Genomic DNA, 27,912 nt, shown 5'->3' with positions numbered 1-27,912 from the left:
CCTGTGCCTGAGACACCACCAGAACCAGAAGGAAACAGACTGGATAAACAGTTCTCTGCACCCAAATCCCGTGGGAGGGAGAGCTGAACCTTCAGAGAGGCAGACAAGCCTGGGAAACCAGAAGAGACTGCTCTCTGCACACACATCTCGGACGCCAGAGGAAAAAGCCAAAGACCAACTGGAACCCTGGTGCACTGAAGCTCCCAGAGGCTGCACAGGTCTTCCTGGTTGCTGCCGCTGCAGAGAGCCCGTGGGCAGACACAGGCCCACAGGAACAGCTGAAGACCTGTAGAGAGGAAAAACCACACGCCGGAAAGCAAAACACTCTGTCCCCATAACTGACTGAAAGAGAGGAAAACAGGTCTACAGCACTCCTGACACACAGGCTTATAGGACAGTCTAGCCACTGTCAGAAATAGCAGAACAAAGTAACACTAGAGATAATCTGATGGCAAGAGGCAAGCGCAGGAACCCAAGCAACAGAAACCAAGACTACATGCCATCATCGGAGCCCAATTCTCCCACCAAAACAAACATGGAATATCCAAACACACCAGAAAAGCAAGATCTAGTACCAAAATCATTTTTGATCATGATGCTGGAGGACTTCAAGAAAGACGTGAAGAACTCCCTTAGAGAACAAGTAGAAGCCTACAGAGAGGAATCGCAAAAATGCCTGAAAGAATCGCAAAAATCCCTGAAAGAATTCCAGGAAAACATAAATAAACAAGTAGAAGCCCATAGAGAGGAGACACAAAAATCCCTGAAAGAATTCCAGGAAAACATAAATAAACAAGTAGAAGCCCATAGAGAGGAGACACAAAAATCCCTGAAAGAATTCCAGGAAAACACAATCAAACAGTTGAAGGAATTAAAAATGGAAATAGAAGCAATCAAGAAAGAACACATGGAAACAACCCTGGATATAGAAAACTAAAAGAAGAGACAAGGAGCTGTAGATACAAGCTTCACCAACAGAATACAAGAGATGGAAGAGAGAATCTCAGGAGCAGAAGATTCCATAGAAATCATTGACTCAACTGTCAAAGATAATGTAAAGCAGAAAAAGCTACTGGTCCAAAACATACAGGAAATCCAGGACTCAATGAGAAGATCAAACCTAAGGATAATAGGTATAGAAGAGAGTGAAGACTCCCAGCTCAAAGGACCAGTAAATATCTTCAACAAAATCATAGAAGAAAACTTCCCTAACCTAAAAAAAGAGATACCCATAGACATACAAGAAGCCTACAGAACTCCAAATAGATTGGACCAGAAAAGAAGCACCTCCCGTCACATAATTGTCAAAACACCAAACGCACAAAATAAAGAAAGAATATTAAAAGCAGTAAGGGAAAAAGGTCAAGTAACATATAAAGGGAGACCTATCAGAATCATACCAGACTTCTCGCCAGAAACTATGAAGGCCAGAAGATCCTGGACTGATGTTATACAGACCCTAAGAGAACACAAATGCCAGCCCAGGTTACTGTATCCAGCAAAACTCTCAATTAACATTGATGGAGAAACCAAGATATTCCATGACAAAACCAAATTTACACAATATCTTTCCACAAATCCAGCACTACAAAGGATAATAAATGGTAAAGCCCAACATAAGGAGGCAAGCTATACCCTAGAAGAAGCAAGAAACTAATCGTCTTGGCAACAAAACAAAGAGAATGAAAGCACACAAACATAACCTCACATCCAAATATGAATATAAAGGGAAGCAATAATCACTATTCCTTAATATCTCTCAATATCAATGGCCTCAACTCCCCAATAAAAAGAAATAGATTAACAAACTGGATACGCAACGAGGACCCTGCATTCTGCTGCCTACAGGAAACACACCTCAGAGACAAAGACAGACACTACCTCAGAGTGAAAGGCTAGAAAACAACTTTCCAAGCAAATGGTCAGAAGAAGCAAGCTGGAGTAGCCATTCTAATATCAAATAAAATCAATTTCCAACTAAATGTCATCAAAAAAGATAAGGAAGGACACTTCATATTCATCAAAGGAAAAATCCACCAAGATGAACTCTCAATCCTAAATATCTATGCCCCAAATACAAGGGCACCTACATACGTAAAAGAAACCTTACTAAAGCTCAAAGCACACATTGCACCTCACACAATAATAGTGGGAGATTTCAACACACCACTCTCATCAATGGACAGATCATGGAAACAGAAATTAAACAGTGATGTCGACAGACTAAGAGAAGCCATGAGCCAAATGGACTTAACGGATATTTATAGAACATTCTATCCTAAAGCAAAAGGATATACCTTCTTCTCAGCTCCTCATGGTACTTTCTCCAAAATTGACCATATAATTGGTCAAAAAACGGGCCTCAACAGGTACAGAAAGATAGAAATAATCCCATGCGTGCTATCGGACCACCACGGCCTAAAACTGGTCTTCAATAACAATAAGGGAAGAATGCCCACATATACGTGGAAATTGAACAATGCTCTACTCAATGATAACCTGGTCGAGGAAGAAATAAAGAAAGAAATTAAAAACTTTTTAGAATTTAATGAAAATGAAGATACAACATACCCAAACTTATGGGACACAATGAAAGCTGTGCTAAGAGGAAAACTCATAGCGCTGAGTGCCTGCAGAAAGAAACAGGAAAGAGCATATGTCAGCAGCTTGACAGCACACCTAAAAGCTCTAGAACAAAAAGAAGCAAATACACCCAGGAGGAGTAGAAGGCAGGAAATAATCAAACTCAGAGCTGAAATCAACCAAGTCGAAACAAAAAGGACCATAGAAAGAATCAACAGAACCAAAAGTTGGTTCTTTGAGAAAATCAACAAGATAGATAAACCCTTAGCCAGACTAACGAGAGGACACAGAGAATGCGTCCAAATTAATAAAATCAGAAATGAAAAGGGAGACATAACTACAGACTCAGAGGAAATTCAAAAAATCATCAGATCTTACTATAAAAACCTATATTCAACAAAACTTGAAAATCTTCAGGAAATGGACAATTTCCTAGACAGATACCAGGTATCGAAGTTAAATCAGGAACAGATAAACCAGTTAAACAACCCCATAACTCCTAAGGAAATAGACGCAGTCATTAAAGGTCTCCCAACCAAAAAGAGCCCAGGTCCAGACGGGTTTAGTGCAGAATTCTATCAAACCTTCATAGAAGACCTCATACCAATATTATCCAAACTATTCCACAAAATTGAAGCAGGTGGAGCACTACCGAATTCCTTCTACGAAGCCACAATTACTCTTATACCTAAACCACACAAAGACACAACAAAGAAAGAGAACTTCAGACCAATTTCCCTTATGAATATCGATGCAAAAATACTCAATAAAATTCTGGCAAACCGAATTCAAGAGCACATCAAAACAATCATCCACCATGATCAAGTAGGCTTCATCCCAGGCATGCAGGGATGGTTTAATATACGGAAAACCATCAACGTGATCCATTATATAAACAAACTGAAAGAATAGAACCACATGATCATTTCATTAGATGCTGAGAAAGCATTTGGCAAAATTCAACACCCCTTCATGATAAAAGTCCTGGAAAGAATAGGAATTCAAGGCCCATACCTAAACATAGTAAAAGCCATATACAGCAAACCAGTTGCTAACATTAAACTAAATGGAGAGAAACTTGAAGCAATCCCACTAAAATCAGGGACTAGACAAGGCTGCCCACTCTCTCCCTACTTATTCAATATAGTTCTTGAAGTTCTAGCCAGAGCCATCAGACAACAAAAGGAGATCAAGGGAATACAGATCGGAAAAGAAGAGGTCAAAATATCACTATTTGCAGATGACATGATAGTATATTTAAGTGATCCCAAAAGTTCCACCAGAGAACTACTAAAGCTGATAAACAACTTCAGCAAAGTGGCTGGGTATAAAATTAACTCAAAGAAATCAGTTGCCTTCCTCTATACAAAAGAGAAACAAGCCGAGAAAGAAATTAGGGAAACGACACCCTTCATAATAGACCCAAATAATATAAAGTACCTCGGTGTGACTTTAACCAAGCAAGTAAAAGATCTGTACAATAAGAACTTCAAGACACTGAGGAAAGAAATTGAAGAAGACCTCAGAAGATGGAAAGATCTCTCATGCTCATGGATTGGCAGGATTAATTTAGTAAAAATGGCCATTTTACCAAAAGCAATCTACAGATTCAATGCAATCCCCATCAAAATACCAATCCAATTCTTCAAAGAGTTAGACAGAACAATTTGCAAATTCATCTGGAATAACAAAAAACCCAGGATAGCTAAAGCTATCCTCAACAATAAAACGACTTCAGGGGGAATCACTATCCCTGAACTCAAGCAGTATTACAGAGCAATAGTGATAAAAACTGCATGGTATTGGTACAGAGACCAATGGAATAGAATTGAAGACCCAGAAATGAACCCACACACCTATGGTCACTTGATTTTTGACAAAGGAACCAAAACCATCCAATGGAAAAAAGATAGCATTTTCAGCAAATGGTGCTGGTTCAACTGGAGGGCAACATGTAGAAGAATGCAGATCGATCCATGCTTATCACCCTGTACAAAGCTTAAGTCCAAGTGGATCAAGGACCTCCACATCAAACCAGACACACTCAAACTAATAGAAGAAAAACTAGGGAAGCATCTGGAACACATGGGCACTGGAAAAAATTTCCTGAACAAAACACCAATGGCTTACGCTCTAAGATCAAGAATCGACAAATGGGATCTCATAAAACTGCAAAGCTTCTGTAAGGCACTGTGGTTAGGACAAAACGGCAACCAACAGATTGGGAAAAGATCTTTACCAATCCTACAACAGATAGAGGCCTTATATCCAAAATATACAAAGAACTCAAGAAGTTAGACCGCAGGGAAACAAATAACCCTATTAAAAAATGGGGTTCAGAGCTAAACAAAGAATTCACAGCTGAGGAATGCCGAATGGCTGAGAAACACCTAAAGAAATGTTCAACATCTTTAGTCATAAGGGAAATGCAAATCAAAACAACCCTGAGATTTCACCTCACACCAGTGAGAATGGCTAAGATCAAAAACTCAGGTGACAGTAGATGCTGGCGAGGATGTGGAGAAAGAGGAACACTCCTCCATTGTTGGTGGGATTGCAGACTGGTAAAACCATTCTGGAAATCAGTCTGGAGGTTCCTCAGAAAATTGGACATTGAACTGCCTGAGGATCCAGCTATATACCTCTCTTGGGCATATACCCAAAAAATGCCTCAACATATAAAAGAGACACGTGCTCCACTATGTTCATCGCAGCCTTATTTATAATAGCCAGAAGCTGGAAAGAACCCAGATGCCCTTCAACAGAGGAATGGATACAGAAAATGTGGTACATCTACACAATGGAATATTACTCAGCTATCAAAAACAACGACTATATGAAATTCGTAGGCAAATGGTTGGAACTGGAAAACATCATCCTGAGTGAGCTAACCCAATCACAGAAAGACATACATGGTATGCACTCATTGATAAGTGGCTATTAGCCCAAATGCTTGAATTACCCTAGATCCCTAGAACAAACGAAACTCAAGACGGATGATCAAAATGTGAATGCTTCACTCCTTCTTTAAATGAGGAAAAAGAATACCCTTGGCTGGGAAGGGAGAGGCAAAGATTAAAACAGAGACTGAAGGAACACCCATTCAGAGCCTGCCCCATAGGTGGCCCATACATATACAGCCACCCAATTGGACAAGATGGATGAAGCAAAGAAGTGCAGACTGACAGGAGTCGGATGTAGATCGCTCCTGAGAGACACAGCCAGAATACAGCAAATACAGAGGCGAATGCCAGGAGCAAACCACTGAACTGAGAATAGGTCCCCCGTTGAAGGAATCAGAGAAAGAACTGGAAGAGCTTGAAGGGGCTCGAGACCCCAAAAGTACAACAATGTCAAGCAACCAGAGCTTCCAGGGACTAAGCCACTACCTAAATACTATACATGGACTGACCCTGGACTCTGACCCCATAGGTAGCAATGAATATCCTAGTAAGAGCACCAGTGGAAGGGGAAGCCCTGGGTCCTGCTAAGAGTGAACCCCCAGTGAACTAGACTATGGGGGGAGGGCGGCAATGGGGGGAGGGTTGGGAGGGGGACACCCATAAGGAAGGGGAGGGTGGAGGGGGATGTTTGCCCGGAAACCGGGAAAGGGAATAACACTTGAAATGTATATAAGAAATACTCAAGTTAATAAAAAAATAATAAAAAATTTTTTTTATAAAATTAAAAAAAAGAATATTAATGCCATTTCTTAAAATTGAATTCTTTATCATTTTTTGTTAGAAAAAGTCCTATTAGTTCTTAGTTAATAGATTTTGCTATTCAAGATTGATTATTTATTAGTTTTAGTTTGCCTACCCAATATAAAGCATGTCTATGTAGTTTGGGAGAGATGGAGTAGGAAGCATGGAAGAAATGTAACATGATGTTTGTGTTAGTGTAGGGGGGTCAAATAACTAATAAGGAATAAGACATTTGGCAGAAACTCTCAAATATATCTGAAGGAACTTTTAGTCCACTTTGATTATTATAGACAAAAATGTGAAATTGCTAGTTCTAGGTTGTGGGAGATCCTTAGGGGGAAAAATCTGATGTCTTAGATGTTGTTTGGTAGTTTTTGGAGAGATTTCCTGATGTAGTATAATTAGTATGAATTCTTTTTTTTTTCCGGAGCTGTTAGTATGAATTCTTTAAAGCCAAGTAGTGTGTTGGTGTGCCAGTATTCATACATGAACACACTTACGAATATAACAGTTCGCTCAGTCACTACAGTCAGGGAACTTTAAGGAATCAGATTAGGGCTCAGGAGTGTGTGAACGGTGCTGCCGATCATATGAAGTAGAATGTGTGTAATTGATAATCATCACATACAAAAATCAAAGTAATTTGATACTTGACTTTTAATTATGACTGGAAGGGAAAAAAGATTAAAAATGACTCCTGGAATCCAAACCAGAAGACAAAAAGCAGAACTACAAATAAAAGGAGACAGCTAGGAATAGGAACTTTGTTTGAACTCAGCTTTAGAATCTGACAGGTCAGTATTTAATTATATGTATCCAATTAGTAGCAGTAGATGTGAGTTGTAGGTCTATATGGGGTGGCAGTGGAATCAAGCACATGTAAATAAGAACTGAACTCAGCATTAAACAAGATGATTGGGAGTATGCATTGTAGAGTCTGATAGTCATGGACAGAAATGGAAGGATATCTAGATTTGTGGATCATCCTTTCCCAGCAAAGCCCATAACAGTTTTTAAATAACTGTACTGTGCTTCCTACTTACATGATTTATTTAAGAAATGCTAGATTATTAAAAAAAGTTGTCAAGTATTTTGATCAAAGTAAGAAAATAAATATTATTAAACATTTTGTTTTGTGAGTTTTAAAAAACATAGGTTTTACATAAGAAGCAAATACTTTGCTCAGCTATTATTGAAGGTGTATAAATATACATATCCATATAAAATTACCATTTTCTTTTAATCAATACTTTATATTAGTTAAAAGCAATTTTCTATATTGGTTAAAACCAATATTTAAGTCACAAATACAATGTCTTACTGCAAGTTGTTGTTGTAAAATATAAAAAGGTATGTGTTGTCCTTTTATCCTGCTAGGTCATACCACAGTGCCCCAAGATATCTGCTAGATACCTTGGCAGAAATACATCCCAACTCCTCAGCAGCCCAGTGTCTCTTGCAGCCGCATACTTTACTACACTTGAACCATCACATAAAAGAGCACTCAACACAATAATCTTTGACCCAATTGGTAAGATATAATTGCCCACCTAAACATAGAAAGCCCAGTACCATCCATCCCTTAAGAACATTTGTAATAACCTGTAAAGGTACAGCGTAGAATCTTAATGTCACCCGCCATATTGTCCTGCCACGGCTTCTCTCTCTCTCTCTCTCTCTCTCTCTCTCTCTCTCTCTCTCTCTCTCCTCTCCTCCTTTCTGTTTCAGTCTCCTCCTCCTCCTTCAAACTTCTCTCTCACCTATCCTTCCTTCTCCTCCAAAGACAGGCCTCCTTCTATCCTGTACCTGCCTCTCACCTGTATTTTAAAAATTCAATGGGGAGAAGTTTCTGGTGAAGTCACCTGATTCCTGAGTATGTGACTAGGCAGCTGTCCTTGGGGCAGTGGAATTAGCATAAAAATACAGATAACTCCAGGGCAAACCACAACAGCAAGTGAAAAAAGTCATCAACCCTTTAGAAACCTTAGCTTTCTTCCTTGTCACAGCAAAGTGTTTGGAATCAGAAGCAAAAAACAACACTTTATCTAGGAGTTTGTTTCTGGCATTAATGGGATAGTATCATTTCTGTGCTAGCCAATAGATAGCACAAAGAAACTCTTTGGAGTGTAAATGGGTCTTTTATTCATCAGATGTAATTGCCATCTCAGAGGCTTACTGCTGGATAAGCTCATCTTTTCTAGCTCTCTCTGAACTCTGGCTGGCTGGTTCAACTCAGTTGTTCTGGCTCAAATTCCTCTCCAAACTGACTGATTCAATCTGGCTTTCCTTAGCTTCTCACTGAATTGCTCTGCTTAGGCCTTAAACAAACTCTGGCAATTTGTTCTAATCTTCTGGTTCCTTCTCATTCTCCAGTAAATTCTGACTTTACCTGTAACCTGTCTCTGTAAAACTGTTTCAGTAAAGCTCCCTCCACCATCTGCCTATTCTGCACTGCTCTCCTAAGTCACCTCTTTTCTGTGCTGTTCTCTTGAGAGTTGTGTGTATTCTATCTCCGACTCATTCTGTCAAATCTTTCTCTGTTCCATCACTTTGTCTGTCCCTCAATTAGATGGTACTTTCAAATGTGCTGCTTCCTTCTACAAATTAACTTTAACTTCATTTTTAAGGATTAAAGGTGTGTACTAAAGACGAGTCTGTATTCCAGCCAGAGCCATTAAAGGCATGCCATTTCAGCCAGATCACACAGCACTTTGGATGTGATCTCTTGCCAGAACAGTCTTGTTCCTGAATTAAAATTTCTCTGCTATAGAGAAGTACGGCTGATCTACCATGAAAAATTAAAAAGTGCCAGAGACATTTTTCATATCCTAGGTTCTTGGTGTTCAAGAATATTGGATAAATAGTATTCAGCTCACCCCATCGTCTGAATTTCCAAGCAGAAAAGTCTATCATAATCAGTCTACAGATAGCAGAAGATGAGGCAATCACTTTGTGGAGATAGCAAAGGTCGAATTTGAATAGGTAACCCACCATAAAAGTTAAGAGTTCATCGCACTCTGTCTGTTACATCGCACTATTTCTGAGAGCTATCTTTCTTCTTTCTTCTTTCTTCTTTCTTCTTTCTTCTTTCTTCTTCCTCCTCCTCTTCCTCCTCCTCCTCCTCCTCCTTCTCCTTCTTTCCTCTTTCTGGTTTGGTTTTTGAGATTACTCTGTGTAGCTCATGCTCTCTTGGAATTCTTTAAGTAGACCAAGCTGACCCCAAACTCAGAGATTCATCTGCTGCTGTGTTAAAAGCATTTACCACTATGCTTAACCCCTTCAAAATTCTTTAATTAAAATGATCACATTACAAGAAGCTGAACAGAAATAACTGAAGGTGAATACATCTGGATTAACCCTATAAAGGCAGAGGGAGAACCAGAGTACACAAACAAATGTAAGCTTTTTTTACAGATAAATCAACTACAGCAACTGTAAAGTCCTTGTCTTAGGTAGTGAGATATATATATATATATATATATATATATATATATATATATATGTATATATTCAATACAATATATAATATATATAATATATTATATTGTATACATTTATGCATATATACATGATATGTATGATAATATACTTTAAATATATTTATTTATATACTTTAAAAGATAGTTTTATCAACCAAAATTTCCCTGAAAATGAAGGAACAAAGTGCTCTTGGATGACAAGAATCATCACAGACCCTGTGGCAATGATTGCACATCTCTGCCACTGCATTTCACATTAGGAGTCTTGAAATTAATTGTGGTTACCTCACCAGTTTCATTGCTTGTTCATTAGGTAAATGATAGTATCCTAAGTAGCAGAACAGATGTGGCCTTGGATGCCTTGCTTCGTGTATAGCAGATAAAGGGCAGTAAGCATAAGGAGAGAGTCCCACTTGAGTATTCAAAACTGACAGGACAAGAAGAAGCCTTGAGAAGAAGGAAAAAAGAGACGTAAAGAGCAGTTACTTCCATTGTGGACAACCATTCTGAAACCAGAGCTTTGGGAATCTTCATATGTGATAACTGACTTGCCTAGCTTATGTCATCAGTTTCCTCAATAACTTCATTGCCAAAAAAATAGATGGTGAGAGCAATTCTCTGAGTGTTATCTATGTAGTTTCCCAAATTCTCAAAACAGCCAAACTCATATAAACTTTCAAGAAATAGAAACAGAAAGAACAGTTCAAATATGTTTAATTTTCACTATGGTTCTTGGAAAATGCTTCCTGCTTACTAGTCTGCTTAGTTTGCAGGACTGGAGGGAGTCTTAATGCTGATTACTTTGACTTACATCTCTGTTGCTCTTGATTCTAACTTTTAAAAAGAGTATAGGTTTTTTATATACCACTTTTACATTATCTACTGTAAGAAACTGATAAAGCAGTATGTATAGACCAAGGTCTAAGAAGGGGAGCTATTACAAAATATATATGGAAAGTACATGGAAGAATACTCATCAGAAAAAAATTGTAATTTTGAGTCCTTATATATAATTTTATATATTATCTGTGTACTATTTAAGGTACTACATTTGTTATTCCAAATATTATTTATCTTGAATTTTAGGTTATGGGTGACACATCTTTTTATGAAAAATCAGGAATGTGAACCCTGTTAGTAACAATAATCACCAGTCTGGCAAACTACTATGCCTATGAGTTTAACAGTGTCATGAATAGTTATGCAGGTAACCAAGTGTTTTCTGATTGGATTTAAGGCCTGCCTCCTAGGAGGAAATGTGTGTATGGTATCACAAATCTGGCCAACAATTCATATTTGTGTATTTCATGTAGTCCTTGACAATACCATTGGTATTTGGTTAAATGTACATTTTACAAATTGCCCTCTACATACATATCTCTGTACCCACAGACTATCACAAGCTGCTTTAATCTTCATCAGGAGAGTATTTACTGTGCAATGGATGTCATTTAATATAAAAACTCAGTTTGTCAAAACACAGAGAACAAGCATCTGTGGCATTCTCAACAATAAGGGGGATAACTATATCATACCTTCTTCCCATAAGGCTTATGGGAAGAAAAGCAAAAGATTTCAAAACAGAGGTCTGAGAGGACCAGAGAAAGACATTATCTTCCCAAAGTGACATGACCTTTGCACTCATGAACTCAGTAAAGCTGCAAGAGACCTACACAAGATCAAGCCAGTCAACCTTCCATCAGGGACAGGGAAGTGGAGCAAATAACCACCCTTAACTGGTGAATAAGAGTGGTAAGTACCAATTAAAACATAGATTGTATAATATGGTATTATGCCTTTGTTTATAGTAGGTCAAGGAAAACAGAGATGTCGACACTAGAGAAAGTCTCAATGACTTGTAAGAGTCAGGAGTCAGCCATAGAATCAAGGGGATGGAGCATATACAAACAGAGAGAGAAGGGTTACTGCTAAGGATCAGTCCACATTAGATTTTTGTATGTCTTCACAAAAAAATGTACTTTTCTACTAATAAATAGAGTCTAGCTAGTTTAAATGACACTTCCCTAGAGAGAGTACTTTCCCTGATTCCAATTTGTACTATTTCCCAACATATATGTTACATTTCTCACTGGGTCTTGGTATAATTTTAATTAATTCTGTTGGATTTCCTCTCAGATTTATGTTCCCCTGCCTCAATTCTAGCTTTAACTTTAAAATTTTCTGTTTCAGTTTTGATCCATATTTCACATGCTGGGGCCTTTCCTGACCCATGACTGCAACTCTTCCATCAAAGATAAGGATGAGTTCTATGACAAAGAGCAATAGAGGAGAAATGGCATTAATTCACACTCGATTGCTGCTGGGTTAGGTGCATGAAGATATGGGAGTAAGAATGTGCATGCAATTCCAATTAGTGATAAAAGTGGCCATGAATTAGAAGGAGTGCAATGGGAAACTTTGGAGGGAGGAAGGGGAAGGGAGAAATTATGTAATTACATTATAATGTCAAAATGAAACAGAATAAAAAATGAAAAGGGGGTTTAGCACCCTTGTTTTAAATATGTGTTCGAAAGGTAAGTTATGTTCAAGGAAACTAGAAGGGAGGAGTTGTACAGTTTATTTTATATTTTAGAGGGTAATGGTAATAATCTGTAAAATAAACCAACAGGGAGTGAAGAACAAAGGGTTATTGGTGGTGAGTTAAGTTCAGAAAGGAATTTAACGAGAAAGGAGGATGTGTGAGGATGCAAAGAATGACGCTGAATTCATGGAACATCCTTGAGTATCAACTCTGAACCACGGAGCACAATGTAATACAAATATCAATGACAGTATCATCACCGTCACGGAACTGGAAACAGCAGTCTTCAGCCCCAGGAGCAAGAATGGTCTTGTCATTTAGAAAAGCATTATTATGGCCAGAAAGGACCATTACTGAAGAAAATGATTTATATCCCTAAACATTAGCCCATCTATGCATGTACTCTGTCATTTTTCTGGGATAGAAACTACTAAAATGCTTCGTAGACCGAAGATTAGACATAGATGAAATAATAGATCATTAAATAGTGCCATTGGAAGACAAGTCTGATAGAAATTTTGTCTAGCAAGATTGGTGGCTGTGTTTATAGTGCTAAAATTTTGGTAGGTTCTGTGGATTCATATTTGCCTCTAAACTCTTATTTTACAGGATGATATCTATTGCGAAGGGATTTGGATACTCTTTCATCACATAATTAGACTATGAGCATACTCAATGCTAAGCAGAACTCTAGCTAAAACTACTCCTTTGAGAGAATGAAGCTAAAGCAGTTGCTCTTTCTTTCCAACTCTGATTGGTGAAAACCAGAACAAAAAGTCCTCACCAGCTGTCCTGGTCCTCCAGGACTCAAAGTCAACATCCTAGCCTCCATGACTGAGTGAAATAAACTTCGGTTGCTTAAGCTGCATCTACTGTCATCTGTCACAGCAGCCCAAGGTAGGCCACTGTACCAATTTATATCAATTTAGATCAGCCTGTGCTTGCTGGCTGTATCTTCCAAAGAGGGCTGTTGGATACTAGGTGAGGCTCTCTGAACCCCTCCTTGACAGCGAGCCATTTTCTCCTACCTTGGACTCTGAGAAAGCTTGATTTCATCAATCAGAAGTGGCAGAAATGGTGCTGTGTGTCCTGTGGGGCTGGTTCCTGGGAGAAGGAGCCTCTCACTGGTTTCCTATTACAGTTAAGCTTAAGTGAGAGGTACCATGTCAGGAGGCTGATGACTTTGAGGGTGCCATCCCCTTCCCAGACTTCTGGCTCAGATCCGATCGCATCCTAGATAGTAGCTGTCTCATGCCACTGAGACTGGGGTGACGGGTTATACAGTTTATCAGGCACTGTGATTAAACTTTCTCATATTCTACTTCATTGATTCACTCAATTAATTCTTCAAGATAAGTCTTTCTGTCCCAGTATTCCAACTAAGAAAATCAAGACAGAAAGAAGTTAAGAGACCCAATGTTTTAGCCATTAAGTGGAAGTATAAGGGATCATATTATGATTCCGCTGAATCTAATGCCTGTGGCATTTGTCATTGATAAGAAGTGTTTCCAGTCCACTGACGTGAGGCGGCTGGTAAAGCTAATATTCAGACCTCTCCTTAATTTCAGTGAAGCATGTTCAACCAAAATCAAGTTAATTTTAAAAGGAGTTTGGTCTTTTATTTTTTTTTTGTATCATCTACTGTTATACACGGTGAACTGCATTCCATAAGTAGTACTGGAGTGGTTTAGTGTGACGATTTTGAAGGAGCATACCCAGCACAGCATTCGTGTTGGTTAACTGTGTACTAAATTAATCGATTGGGTTTTTGTTTTGTTTTGTGCTTTGAAGAGGTTCTAATCCTTGCCACTTAAGAATACGGTTTACAAGTTATCAATACTGATGCCAGCTATGAATCTATAAATGTGTTTTTGTTTTTGGCCATCCATGCTCACCAAATCAGACTTTGCATTTTTACACAACACCCCCAGGTATTTCAAAGGAACATTTTAATTTAAGGATCTCTAATATGGGCTAATATGGCCGATTTGGGTACCCATTTAGGAAAAGTCCCTAACAACAAGGTCCTCTATTTGTCACTTAATTCTCCGATGTGCTGTTTTGAAGACACCCAGTGTTCCCAGGAAAATGATTTTGGAGCGTGGAAACTGTGTCTGTAAGTAGGTTCTTTTGGAGTCTATAGGCAATATGAGCTTTGAAGCCTGGTGCTTCGGCTGTGATAATGAAAGGTAAATTCCATTAGTTCCTTGCCTAAAAATGATCTTCCTAAATCTTTCCCAGACATTTCTACAGAGCAATCCCTCATGAGCTCAACAGCTTTATATATGGGGTTTGTAAAGGAAATCAACAACCAGCCTGGTAATTTATTTTCAAGGATGGTAGAAGAAATCTATGAAATCTATTCGCTTATGTGTTTTTTGGGCAGTTGATCTCGAAACAGAAAGTGTCGCTTACATGGAATGAGCCTTTTATAAGTTGTAGATCCAGTAGAGTGAAATGATATACTCCACTTCTATATATAAAAAATGCATTTCCTTTATCATTTGACACATTTATAGCTAACACACTTATAGTTATGGTCTATCATTATCAGTACGTTATATTTGGACTCAATTTGTTATCTAGGTACACTGTCTTATAATATATATTAACCAGGGAGGAGTGCAACAAGATACTGTAACTCAGTATAAATGTTTCCTGTAGGTCATGTGAATTTACATGGACAGAGAGCAAGAGCTCAAGATGAAGGCTGCAGCTGTGGGAGAGATATCCTTAGCATAGCTATCAGAGTTTCCTGTTTAATGATTCATAATCACCCTTGTCCACTGTCTCAAGTCAAACACTGTCCTTCCACAAAATTGCCCTTGTGGCCTCAGTCACTGTACTATAACAAAGAGATGCAAATACAGTTTAAGTGTTCATTAGTGAATGAGCAATTCTTACTCTTCAGTTGTCCTGCCTTGATACTGCTTTTTTATTTTCCTTTGATGCTAGCTATAGATGAAGGATGAACATTTGTGCCCATTTTTTCCCTGTCAGATTTAATGAGGCTCATTCAGTCACTAATCTGTGTATAACACTATTCACGTACTAGGATGCCATCTCTCCTTAGTTTTTCTTCTCTAGACTAGCTGATTCTACTATCTTCGCTCCTTTCTCACAGGTTTCATTTTCCTTGTTCTTAGTCACCATTATGGCCATCATTGGAACCATATTCTGTATGCAATTTCATATTTTCTAGATAAAAATCCCAATAGGAGATGTTATATCTCCTAGGATTCTCCCCACAAAGAGAATAATAGAATGATCGCTTTCTTGAGAACCATTCAACAAACATAATTTCTATATCATTTGACATTTTGTTGTCGTTTAAAGAAGTTATTTGTACCAGGTGGAAAATCAAATTTTGTGGAGTGAATAGTATTACTAGTTATATCATTTGGGGCTATTACATCTGAATCAGGAATGGCCAACTCCAGGTTTTTTTTCTTTTGTTTTGTTTTTTTTTTTTTGAGATGGGAAAGCACTAAAGAGACATATTGAATAAAGAAAAGAAGTTTAGCCCTGTAGTTAATAAGGGTACATTAGAACTACCACAGTGGGAGTACCAGAAAACACCGTCCATGTATGCCACATTGCATGTGCCTTGGCAGCCTATGGCCATGTTAGTTTGTTCATGAACACTGTACTGATGTTACAGACAAACTGAAGCCTGCTTAACAACCGGCACTTAGAAGCAGGGACAAAAACTTGTTCATTCTTATAACCTTACATACAGTCCTTTCTTCACATGTATCATAGGTATATAACTCAGAGATAGAGCACTGGCTTATCATACATGCAGCCCTGATCCTCAGACACGTGCATACATGCACACACACACACACACACACACACACACACACACACACACACACATACATGCACACGCGCACACACTGAGAGAGGAGGGGAGGGAGGAAGGAGCACACAGAGGTGCACTACATGAACCTTTTTAAAATAATAGAACTGATACAATGAATCAAGTTATAGGGTAGCAGGCGTGCAGGGGAAGGGGAGAACTGAGACTATGTGAGACTTGTGCTTTGCTTCCTTCTAGTTTTCAGTGGTCTGCAACACATTTTCCCCCAGGGGCCAAGTTGTCCACAAGGAGGAAAGGACTTACGGAGTATGAAGCATTCTGCTACTTTTGCTCTTCTAGCAATCAATGTTTCTCCTGGTGTCCTCTATATTTTTCCAGTGATTTCCTTCTCCAAGGAGCTCAATGATCACGTGGCAGGTCCGGCTTATTCTGTGTTTTACCAACCGGGTGTGTTCAATCTAAAGCAAGCTTGCCATGTGCATCCATTTAGTTTAAGCTGCCTCCATTCTTGACAAGGTATTAGTCAAGCACACTCTGATAAAAGTTGTATGGAGATGATAGTGCAAACCAGCGTCTAGTGGAGAACATCTAGCGCCTTTAAGCCCACCAGCAGCAATTCCTTTCATGTATCTCTGTGTAGCATAATGTTGTAGTCACATCCAAGAAGCTACATATTTTTCATGCTTAATTTTAGATTTAATTCGGCAGCCTAAATTCCAGATCCAAATTATAAAATTGGAGTTCCAGGAAAAAAAAAAACACATACGACCTAGTATGCACTAAGCTACTCTTAAATGGGAGAACATGCTGTCTAGAAGTATTAGATATCATTTGATGAGATTCTTATTTAAAGGCACGTTACCAGTGTGCTTGGCTTTATTTGTTGAGGGGTTTTTATGTATATGGCTGTTTTGTTTTCATGTATGTCTGTGTATCATACATGCCAGAGTGTCCCTGGAGGCCCAAAGAGAGCATGAATCCCCAGGATTGGAATTACAGACAACTGTTGTCATGTGAGTACTGGGTGATGAACAATAGCAAGTGTTCTTAACCACTGACCTATCTTTCCACCCTCACAGATTTTTTACTTGCGTCAGGAAGGAAAAGTGGTAGCGATTTCTAGGGACTTTAGAGGTCAAATGAATACCTCATAGATTTTTTTCTCTTACTTGATTTTTCATCTAAGAAGCCATGAGGAAGAAATTAAAAACTCATCAACAAATCAGCGTGAAGGCTGGGATGTTGGAAGTTGTCATATGCTTAATACCATGCCCCAAGCAAATGCTTTTGATCTCATCTTCTGCTCAGTAGAACTATTTGTTACTGACTGGGTTCTCAACAATGGGAATTCTTGAGGGGATAGATGTCTATACAGCCAACGAGCAAGTAAGTTTATAAATTGGGTGTGTCTCAGAGACCTAGACAACTGATTTGACTGTTAACTTCTCTTGGGGAACTGAGCTAGGCGAACACATTTTGAAGCTACCTATATCATCTCTTTTTCTCTTTCCATCTCTTTGTTTTTTATTTCTCTTATAGTACTCAGGGCACTTGCTTGTTTGTTCATTGCCTGATCCCCCTACCCCCCAAGCAGTATGAACTATAAGCAATTGCTCATTTACTTTGTCTCTAGTATTTGGATCTTGACTTGCAATACAATAAACGAAGTAAATACTGAATGAACAAATGAGCAAGTGAACATTTTCATACAAAAATCTAAGGTGTGCTATTGTGTAGGTTTTAAAAACTTGTGGTACTTATAGTATGGTGTACCAGGCTACTTCATACTTAGCTTGCTATAATGCTTGCTTTGGGGTGGATCCTTTTGGCAGAATGCTGACTAAGAAGTTCTAGGTAAAAAATATGTGGGGTAGATGTGGAGTTCAAATAGAGCTACTGAGCTCCATTAGTTGTATTTCATGGCATACCGAAGATACCCAGATAAATGGCCAATATATCTTTGTCTTATTTTCTGGTTTCTAAAGTATATTTAGATGGACTTTGTACTTTCAGTTTCAAGTATGATTTTATTTATTCATATAATCTGTATTCTATTTCCCATGTACCTTCTGATACCTAAGGCTGTTTTTATCAACTGCTCAAGGGTCCTGGCTCAGTGCTACCTCATTGGTAGCATGGTATTTTAGCCACTGTCAGCTTGAAAGCAGATCCACATGTTACTATCTTCATATGCCTTCACAGTGTCAGCAAAATCAGCAATATACAGAATGTTTTATTTGAAGGAACTTCCAAGAGAATTAAAGACTATATTTTGAAAGTTTCCAGGGTGCTGAGGAATCATGAGAGACCATGTTTCAGACAAGTAACTAGAGAGCCTAATTACTGTTTATTGACATTCAGGAAGCTAATCTTCTTTTATAAGTTTTTATCCTTTTAAGTAAAGTGGAAATGATACCTCATACTGTATTCCAACACTTAGGAGGTCAAGGCAGGAGAATACCTTCAATTTGCGTCTAGCCTGAGTATTCCCAGTCTGGACTACAGATTGAGTTCATGTCTCAAAATTAAAAAAAAAACAAAGTGGGGCTGGAGAGATGGCTCAGCGGTTAAGAGCACTGACTGCTCTTCCAGAGGTCTTGAGTTCAATTCCCAGCAACCACATGGTGGCTCACAACCATCTGGAATGAGATCCGATGCCCTCTTCTGGTGTGATTGAAGACAGCTACAGTGAACTTATATACATAAAATAAATAAATCTTAAGGAAAAAAGTCTGATATATCATGAAAAACCAAAAAAGTTCTTCAAGATCTTTTCCTCCTTTTCTCTTACTGTCTCTAACACAAGCATACATCATACAAAGTGTCACATTATGATGGATATATTTGTTTTTCAATATTTATTGATTGATTTAGTGTTTTTGAGACACGATTCCACTAGGTAGCCCTGGTTGTCTTGGAACTTGCTCTGTAGACCAGGCTGGCCTCAAACTCACAAAGTTCTGCCTGCCTCTGTTCAGATTAAAGCCACCAGCACCCAGCTTCAATGCTTATTTAACTGAAATCTTAGGGTTTAGTTAACACAAATCGTTATATGGAATTCGTGTATGCATTAAGCTTGCTTGCTTTACAACACCAAGATTGAAACCAGGCTGAAAAAAATGTCTCAAGGTCAGGTGGGCTAACATATATAAATGGCAACATTTTCTATTTTAATAAAAGCTTGTTAATAAAGCTCACCGAAAGCTTAAATCATTATACTCAGCAATGAAGGCATTTGTTTTGCTTATACAACATTATTCACACTTGTAGGATTTTGACTGTTTCGGGAACCCATGAGAATTAAGAGGCCTCTTGCAAATGAATACACATCAGTAAAAATGCCTGAAGTGAGACTTTTTTTTAAAAAGCTGAGCCTATGTTTTCTGCTTACAATCAGTGAGAGTGCAGACAGTATGTGCAATGTTTTACAATGACTTTTTGATGTGGTCTTCCTGTTCTGAATATTCCCTTTGTGTTTTGAAGTCAATAACGCTCCAGATGTTTACCTGTGCTTTAATATTTCAAAAGCCCCCTTTCCATGCCTATCTTCTGCTAACGAGTTTAGTAAGCCTTGACAAAATTTATCTGCCAGGTCTTTAAGTTATGCCTCAGATTCCCCACTGCTCCTGTTTGCTTTCCAGGAAGCATGGCACTTAGGAATAGCTTAATGAGAGGCCATGAACCACATCAGTCTTAGGCAACTTGAGTTTTTAGATTATTGGTATCATTTTAACTGGGCAATAAAATACCTCAGATAGTTCTATAAATTGATATCAGTAGTATGAAGCAGCATTTGCCTTTGCAAAGAGAATTTGATGAGGAGAACTAGTCAGGTTATTATGACAGAATTGAGTGTCAGCCACTTGCTGCTTCTTGTTCTGTATTTTGTCTGTATTTATCAGGTTGTAGGTAACAAATGCCATTCTGGGTTTAAATAAAAGTCAATGCTCACACATACTTGAACGAAGGTAAGAGGGAACAGATTGGTGTATTTCACTGGGGGGGATATAATATTTAAAAGCAATCAACTTTATTTCTTTGACAATGACATCTCTTGGATTGAAATCAAATTGAGTCCTGAAAGTTGATTCATGGAGTTAGCATAGGCCAGCAGTAAGAGATCCAGGCATATGCTAAGCAAATGATTTGTTTTGTAATAAGTCCACTAACTTTGGTTCTATACTTGTTTGTTATGTATTTGAACATGCACTGATTCATTTAACCTTCATTAGCATTTTTTGACATACAGAGGAGGTAGGAAGCATTTAATAACTGCTCAAAGAGCACATCACTAATAAACCAGGGAACCAGGCTTTATACCCCAATGTAATTTAGTTCAATTTCAGATCTCTATGTTCTGGTACCTAATTATAGTAGAAAAACCAGTCTTTAATCCGTAGAGCTGTAAGACACTGATCATATCAACTGTGATAGTGATACTATGTGAAACAAAATATTTATTTATTTTTGTCCTCAAAAGTTAATTGGGGGTTGTTATTCTAATGCTAATATAGGCTTATGTACATGTTTCCCCCTTGCTGGCTTTAGATGCTCCTCAACCTCATTTAGATATACATAGGTAAGTGTATCCAAAACACTTAAAGTTCTGGAGTTAAAAAAAGACTGGGGTTCAAAAAATTGTTTTTTCTCTGACTAGATATCTGATCTCTTAGTATTTTTCAGTCTAAATTTTCGTTTAACATTCTCTAAGTAAGGCGTGTTTTTGAGTATTAAGTGACGTAACTTATGTAATAATATATTTAGGAATTCAAGTGCTCAGAAAATACCCTCTTCCATCAGCCACTCGTTTTGCTGTACCTTTGTTTCTATCTCTATTTTATGTTCTCTACTCTCTGTTTCTTACACTCTACCATTGAATTTATCTTTTCTTTACATCTTTTTATCATCGAAGAAGTTCAAGTTTATGAGCTTAGTCTCTGACCTCCACCTCGACTTTAAACTTCTTATATTGAGAAAAATGATAGCCTGCATCTCCACTTACCCAGTTACAAAAATGCCACCTGCATTTAGATGCAAAGAAGTATAATGCTTGACCCGAAGTTGACCCAAAATTTTGACATTGAAAAGTGCCAAAGAACTGGTTACCACTATGATTTATTAATCTGGATTTATAGAAAAGTTCAATGGTCACTAATCTCATACTTCTTCCTTTCATTATAAGCTCCCTAGCCTATCTTTCTCTTTCTGGCCTTGCCTGTTTAAATGCCACTGAGAATAACAGATGAAAAATTTCTCTTTGTATTCTAACCCAATGTGCTTTGACCTTTTAGAGTAAACCAGAATCTTGGAATTATTTTTATTTGGCACAACTCAGCTAGATTCAGTCTGGAAGGTCACCCACATGAATTTTCATTGGAGCATCTCCTGATTTGACTGTAATTCATCCATTCATCATGTAAAAGCTTGCTAGACATTGATCTTATGTCAATACATGTTAATTTCTGAGAATATGTGACCTGGAAATGAGTTTGAAATAAGCCTAAAGTTTAGAAAGGGAGATAGATTTGTAGTCATGTTAAGCATATTCTTACAATACAGGCACCTTACATATAAAGCATCATTTAGTTCCGATAGCTAACAGCAGTTTAAGAGAACAGAAGCTTATAGAGCTCAAGTAACACGCCTAACTATGACTCACTAAATGGTAGAATTAAGGCAGTAAATGGTAGAGTTGGATGCAAACCTAATTTCTCTGAGGCTGAAATCCATCTTTCAACTGTTTTTCATTCCTTCGTGGGTTAGCTAAAGATTTTGCCTCATATATAATGCAATCAAGGTAGCCAAGACTTAGTAGTTGATGTTTGTTGCTTTAATAACAGCCATTTTGCAATTATATTTTGTCATGATTGTCACCTCTCCCATCTCTTAGTGACAGGCAAGTATAGAATATCTGCTGTAAAGGAAAGATCCACTAAAGCCCATCTATTCCATTGAGTTATTTCTTACCCATGTATCAGAATCTTCAGAGTGAAACCCATGAAAGGTGATGTGTCTAAATTCAAGGGGGGAAATAGGTAGAAGAAAACACTTATTTTCTATCTATTTTCAGCCTTTCCTTCTAGAGTTCAAGGACTATTGAGGAATGGGGGAGGGGTGGCTGAAATATTGTAATAACCAGAAGTTGGGGAAGATTAGACAGAAACAGTCCCTTTTGGACATTACAGGACCAATGTACTCTTGAACTTACAGATGTTGTGTTTGCCTGCACAAGACCTGTACAAGATTAAGTCAATATTCTAGAACACAAAGAAGAGGGGCTCAGGAGCCCCTACCCCTAAATGAGGAGCTATTGACAGTTGATGTCTTCTTGGGGAGTAAGACTCAGTATTTTTAGCAGTATGGCCCTTAGTAAGTCCATTATATTTCAATGGATGGCCCCATAACTATGAGTGTATGAGCATCACAAAATGGACTTAATGGGTTATTCAAATTTAAAAAAGAATACAAAATTGGGTGAAAATGGGATTGGATCTGGGAAGAATTACAAGAAGGAGTGGAATGTGAATATGATCAAAATACATTGTATGTCTTCATGAAAGCCTCAAAACTTAATAAATGCTATATTAAATTACAGTAGGGATGAGGGAGGGGCTGCCAAGGACAAACATCCAACCTAGAAGCTATTGGCAATTGATAGCTTCTGTGGAAAAGAGAGTGGCTTTTTTTTTTTTTTTTTTGGAGAGTGGCCACTGATAGAGTATGTATAACCTAGTGAATAACTTGATATGCATGATTATACAATATAGACATAAATAATTGGATCATGTGGAGTCAGAGACAGAAAGACAGACATAGAAAGAGAGAGAGGGCAGAGAGAGAAAGAGAGAAATAGAGACAGAGACAGAGAGATAGAGAGACAGAAACAGAGACAGACAGAAAGAAAGAATTTGGAGAGAGATGCATTGCAGGGTAGCCTAGGGGAAATTGAAGTAAGAGATGGGAGGTTAGATATGACTGACATATATTATATATGTTGTATGTGTGCATAAAAGAATAAAAGAATAAAGAAATAATACCCCAGTCCTATTACACATTGTCGTCACTAAAAATGCCCTTGCTGATTAAACAAATAAATAGTCTCAACATTATTCAATGAGATTGTTACACTAGTCAATGTATTTTATTTCAAAGTCTTGTGCAATGTTAGTGCTTATCTTTTACTCTGGGAATTTCATGGCGTATTTGGAAGAATTGTATAGACATTAAGGTGAATATTAATAAAAATTTGAGTTTATATAAAGAGCTCAAACTTAAATCAAGTAATTTTGATTTATTTGGTCAGACACTAGGTAACTAAATGTTGGCTTTAAAAAGATGTGCTCTGGATCTGGGCTTTGCAGATTTAGGCTCTAGCTCTAATTTTGTTTAATCAGCGACAGCGAACAAGTCAAATAAGTCCTCTAAGCTTCTTAATTTCTATTTCTTAAAATGGGAATGGTGGCCACATTTTCTTCAATCTGATCAAATGAGCAGCTTCATACACAGTAAGAGGAGATCAGTCAATGCTTTTGTGGTTAAAAAAAATGAGAAGGTTAAGACAAGAATATGGGTGTGTTAGCTATGTAACTAGGTTAGTTCTGGTCATCTGAGAGATGATGCCAAAATGTTGTTAATGTGCAACAATTTCAGTAGGGAAATATGTTTATGAGAAATGCTTAGAGCTTTTGGGAGAAATATAGATGGGCCTCCACAATGGTGCCAGGCATTTGTATCTAGTCTGGAAGTGATATGGGCAGGGAGGGAATATTAGGGTGCCCTTGACTCATGGATGGCATTAGGAAGTTCAACAAGGCTGGATATCAAATAGGACAGTCAAATGAGTCAATCTCCTAGGAAGGGACCTACCTTGCTATCCCTGTCACCTTTAGTTACAGGCTGGGAAGAGTTATCTATAGTGTGGCCTCAGAATCTTTAGCTCAAAGGCTTTAGTCATCTGAGAGGGGATCTTGATTAGTTACGTTCTTTTCTGAAATCTGCAAAAAACCTTTCTGTTGTCTTTACACAGTTGATTCGATTATTAAATATCATAATTTTTTTCTGTGAACTACATTGTAGAAGACACAAAGATAGTACGAGTACATGATATCTAGGAATAATTAATTCAATATGAGGGTGACTTTTAACTGTGCCACATGAGCCATGAATGGAATGGGTCTATAGGAACTGGGAAAATGGGCTGGAAGTGGATTTGACTTTGAAAGTTAGACAAATCTTGATGGAGGAGAGCCTGGGTAAGCATTAAACAAAATTCAAAAATAGTCTGAACTAAGTTACAGAACACTGTGACTATGAAACTAACTTTTGTTTTACAGAGAACCACTAAATGGTTTTAAGAAGCGCATCAACCACACAGGTCTTTTTAGGAAGAGAACTCTATGTAGAAAACAGAATATACTGGGGAAATGATGTAACAATGCAAGTTAAGATAGCTCTGACATTCCATCTCACCCCAGTTTAATATCATCAAAAGAACAAGGTCAACAAATGATGGTGAAGATATATAGAGAAAAGTCTCCTGCATTCATTTGGGGGTGGTGGTGGAGTAATTAGGAAACTCAATATGGAGGCCTCTAAAACAAAAAAAAGAGTTATCATGTGACCTAACTATGCCACTGAGCACATATTCCAAAGACTCCATATCTACTGGAGACATTCTTGCATATCTATGTTTACTATTGACATATTCCCAATAGCAAAGAATTGGAACCAGTTTTTGTGTTCCTAAATGAATGGATGCATGGATAAAGAAAATGTGGTACATACATGCAGTGGAAAGTTGTTCATGAATAAAGAAATTTGAAAGTTCCAGGAAAGTGTGTCTTTCTGGAAAAATACTAATGAAGGTAAATGAGATCTCAAAGGTCAAATATTGCATGTTCTCTTATATTCAGATCATACTTTTTAGTGGTTTTATGTGTGTGCATGTGTGTGTGTGTGTGTGTGTGTGTGTGTGTGAGAGAGAGAGAGAGAGAGAGAGAGAGAGAGAGAGAGAGAGAGAGAGAGAGAGAGTGTTAGTTCAGGAAAAGAACTCACAGAGGTATAAAGAAGTGCAGAGAAAGAAAGCTGTGTGCAGAATTTATTGAACATGAAAGGGTATAGGCAGAACAGGGTGATGATTGTGCAAGAAAGAAAAACAACAAAAATGAATTCTAGTTCAAAGTGTCCTAATGCATGACTCACTTCATATTGCAATTAAAAGAAAAAAATACATGGGAGAAGTGTAATGATAAGCCCAAATGAAATGGTCCAGATTTAGATGAAAAATAATTAGATGTTGTTTTAGAGTAAAACCGTTGTTGAAGAACATCATTTCCAAACTAGAATTTGAAGGGAAAGACTTCAAGCTTTCTGCTTGAAGGTCTAAGATGATATTGGCTAAAGAAACATACAAAATTAGAGGAGACCTTCACATAAGACCAATTCTACATCGACATATTCAATTTCCAGCATGTCTCCAATATTCATATGGGATGCTAGAGAACAAGGACTGAGGCATCCCAGAAGATCTGCACCCAGAGCATTTGGTAAGGACTCTCCCTGAACTCCCACAGCTGCCACTGGGAGACCAGTGGACTTGGGGACCCACCATCCACCAAAACCCCTGCTCACCAAATATCACTCCCCTTCTGCCTGGTGCTTTCTTCTAGGACAGAATGCTAGCTAGTTTGCTCCCTGGAAGACATCATATCCCAAGGCATCCCAGACGATCCACTACACTCAGAGCATTTGATACCACATCCTGAGGTATCCCAGGAGATCTGCTGCACTCAGGACACTACAGCTTGAAGGTATCCCAGGAGTCCCTCTGTATACAGGGTAACTGGGCAACAGACACCACAGTCAGAAGACCTTCTGGCGGCTCTGTAAAGTACAGGGCAACTGACCCAAAAGACTACAAGCCTCGTTGGAGTTCTGCTATAAACAGGGAAACAGAAACCACAGTCCATACCCCGTTCACCCCCACCCAGACCAGTTTCACATAGGACAATAGCTTGACTGCTCCTCTGGAGACCCAACAGTCTGAAAGCCACCCAGGAGACCTACTGCAGCTAGGGCAGCAGATCAGCAGCTTTTATGCCTCCCTGAAGACTCTTTAGTTGGAAGGCCCCACAGGAAGTCTGCTACTGCCAGGGCCACAGGCCTACCAGAAGACCTGTTGCAGCCTAAACACAAAAGAGACAGACTTCAGACAGAATCACCAAAATCAGGGATAACAAGATGGTGAGAGGCAAGCACAAGACCATAAGCAACAGAAGCCAATATACATGGACATCATCAGAACCCATTTCTTCCACCACAGCAAGCCCTGAATACATCAGTAAACCTGGAAATCGGGAAGTCGATCTAAAATAGAGTCCTTTAAGGAGGTTATAAATAACTCACTGAAAGAAATACAAGGAAACACAGGTAAACAGGTAGAAGTCTTTAAACAGAAAACAAATAAATCCCTTAAAAAATACAGGAAAACACAGTCAAACAGGTGTAGGAATTGCATAAAGTGATCCAAAACCTAAATGTGGAAGTAGAAACAATAAAGCAAACACAAATGGAGGCAAACCTACGGAGGATCCTAGAAGGAAAACTCCAATACCAGGAAGATACCTACACTAAAGAAAAGACAAGATATTAAGCATCTCACAACAAAGTCAAAAGGAGGGAAATGCAAGCACATAAAGCCACCTACAAAAACAAATATAACAGGAACCAGCAGTCATCTGTCTTTAGTATCTTTCAATATTAATGGACTCAACTCACCTATAAAGGACGTAAGCTGGATATGCAAACAATATCCATCATTTTGCAGCATATGAGAAACACACTCCAAAAACAAAGACAGACACTATCTCAGAGTAAAAGGATGCAAAAAGGTCTTCTAAGCAAATGATCCCAAGAAACAAGCTGAAGTTGTGAACCTAATATCCAATAAAATAGTCTTTCACCAAAAGTTATCAAATGTCATGAGGAAGGATATTTCATATTCATCAAATGGAATATCTACCAATAGAAAGCCTCATTTCTGAACATCTATGTCCCAAATGCAAGTGCAACCACATTCATAGAAGGAACTTTACTAAAGCTCAAAGCACACATTGACACTATTATTGACAATAATAGTGGGAGACTTCAATACCCTACTTTCAACAATGGACAGGTCATTGAAACAGAAACTAAACAGAGACACAGTAAAACTCTTAGAGGTTATGGAACAAATGGATTTAACAGGTATCTGCAGAACATTTCACCCTAAAACAAAAGAATACACCTTTTTCTCAGTACTTCATGGTACCTTCTTCAAAATAGATCATATAATTGGTCACAAAACAACCTTCAACCAACACAAGAAGATTGAAATAATCCCATACATCCTATCAGACCACCATAGCACAAGGCTGGTATTCAATAAGAGCAAAAACAACAGAAAGCCCACCTACACATGGAAACTGAACAATGCTCTACTCAATGATATCCTGGTCAGAGAAGAAATAAAGAAAGAAGTTAAAGACTTCCTGGAATTTAATGAAAATGGTGACACATCATATCCAAACTTATGTGATACAATAAAAGCAGTGCTAAGAGGGAATTTCAAAGCAATAAGTGCCCTGAGAAAACAACTGAAGAGATCTTACACTAGTAACTTAATAGCACACTTGAGAGCTCTAGAACAAAAAGAAGCAAACTCACCCAAGAGGAGTAGAAGGCAGAAAATAGTCTAACTCAGGGCTGGGAATCAATCAACTAGAAACAAAGAGAATAATACAA

At 38.2% G+C, this 27,912-nt stretch overlaps 1 protein-coding gene and 1 long non-coding RNA gene across 8 annotated transcripts in view; both read right to left on the bottom strand.

The window, feature by feature from the left end:
• Window positions 1–2,630, bottom strand: part of LOC148006238 (uncharacterized) — a 901,378-nt gene extending 898,748 nt beyond the window's left edge. Inside the window, exon 1 of the long non-coding RNA XR_015686336.1 lies at window positions 822–2,630. This is a non-coding gene — a long non-coding RNA (uncharacterized LOC148006238). The remainder of the gene's footprint in view (window positions 1–821) is intronic.
• The window catches only part of Grm3 (glutamate metabotropic receptor 3), a 245,305-nt gene that overhangs the window by 141,484 nt on the left and 75,909 nt on the right, over window positions 1–27,912 (bottom strand). The gene's annotated exons all lie outside the window — the stretch shown is intronic.

This window comes from Rattus norvegicus, chromosome 4 (genome assembly GCF_021556685.1).
Source record: "Rattus norvegicus strain SHRSP/BbbUtx chromosome 4, alternate assembly SHRSP_T2T, whole genome shotgun sequence".
NCBI classification, from domain to species: domain Eukaryota; kingdom Metazoa; phylum Chordata; class Mammalia; order Rodentia; family Muridae; genus Rattus; species Rattus norvegicus.
Note: the sequence above shows the minus strand (reverse complement) of the source record. Positions and strands in the feature narration are given on the sequence as shown.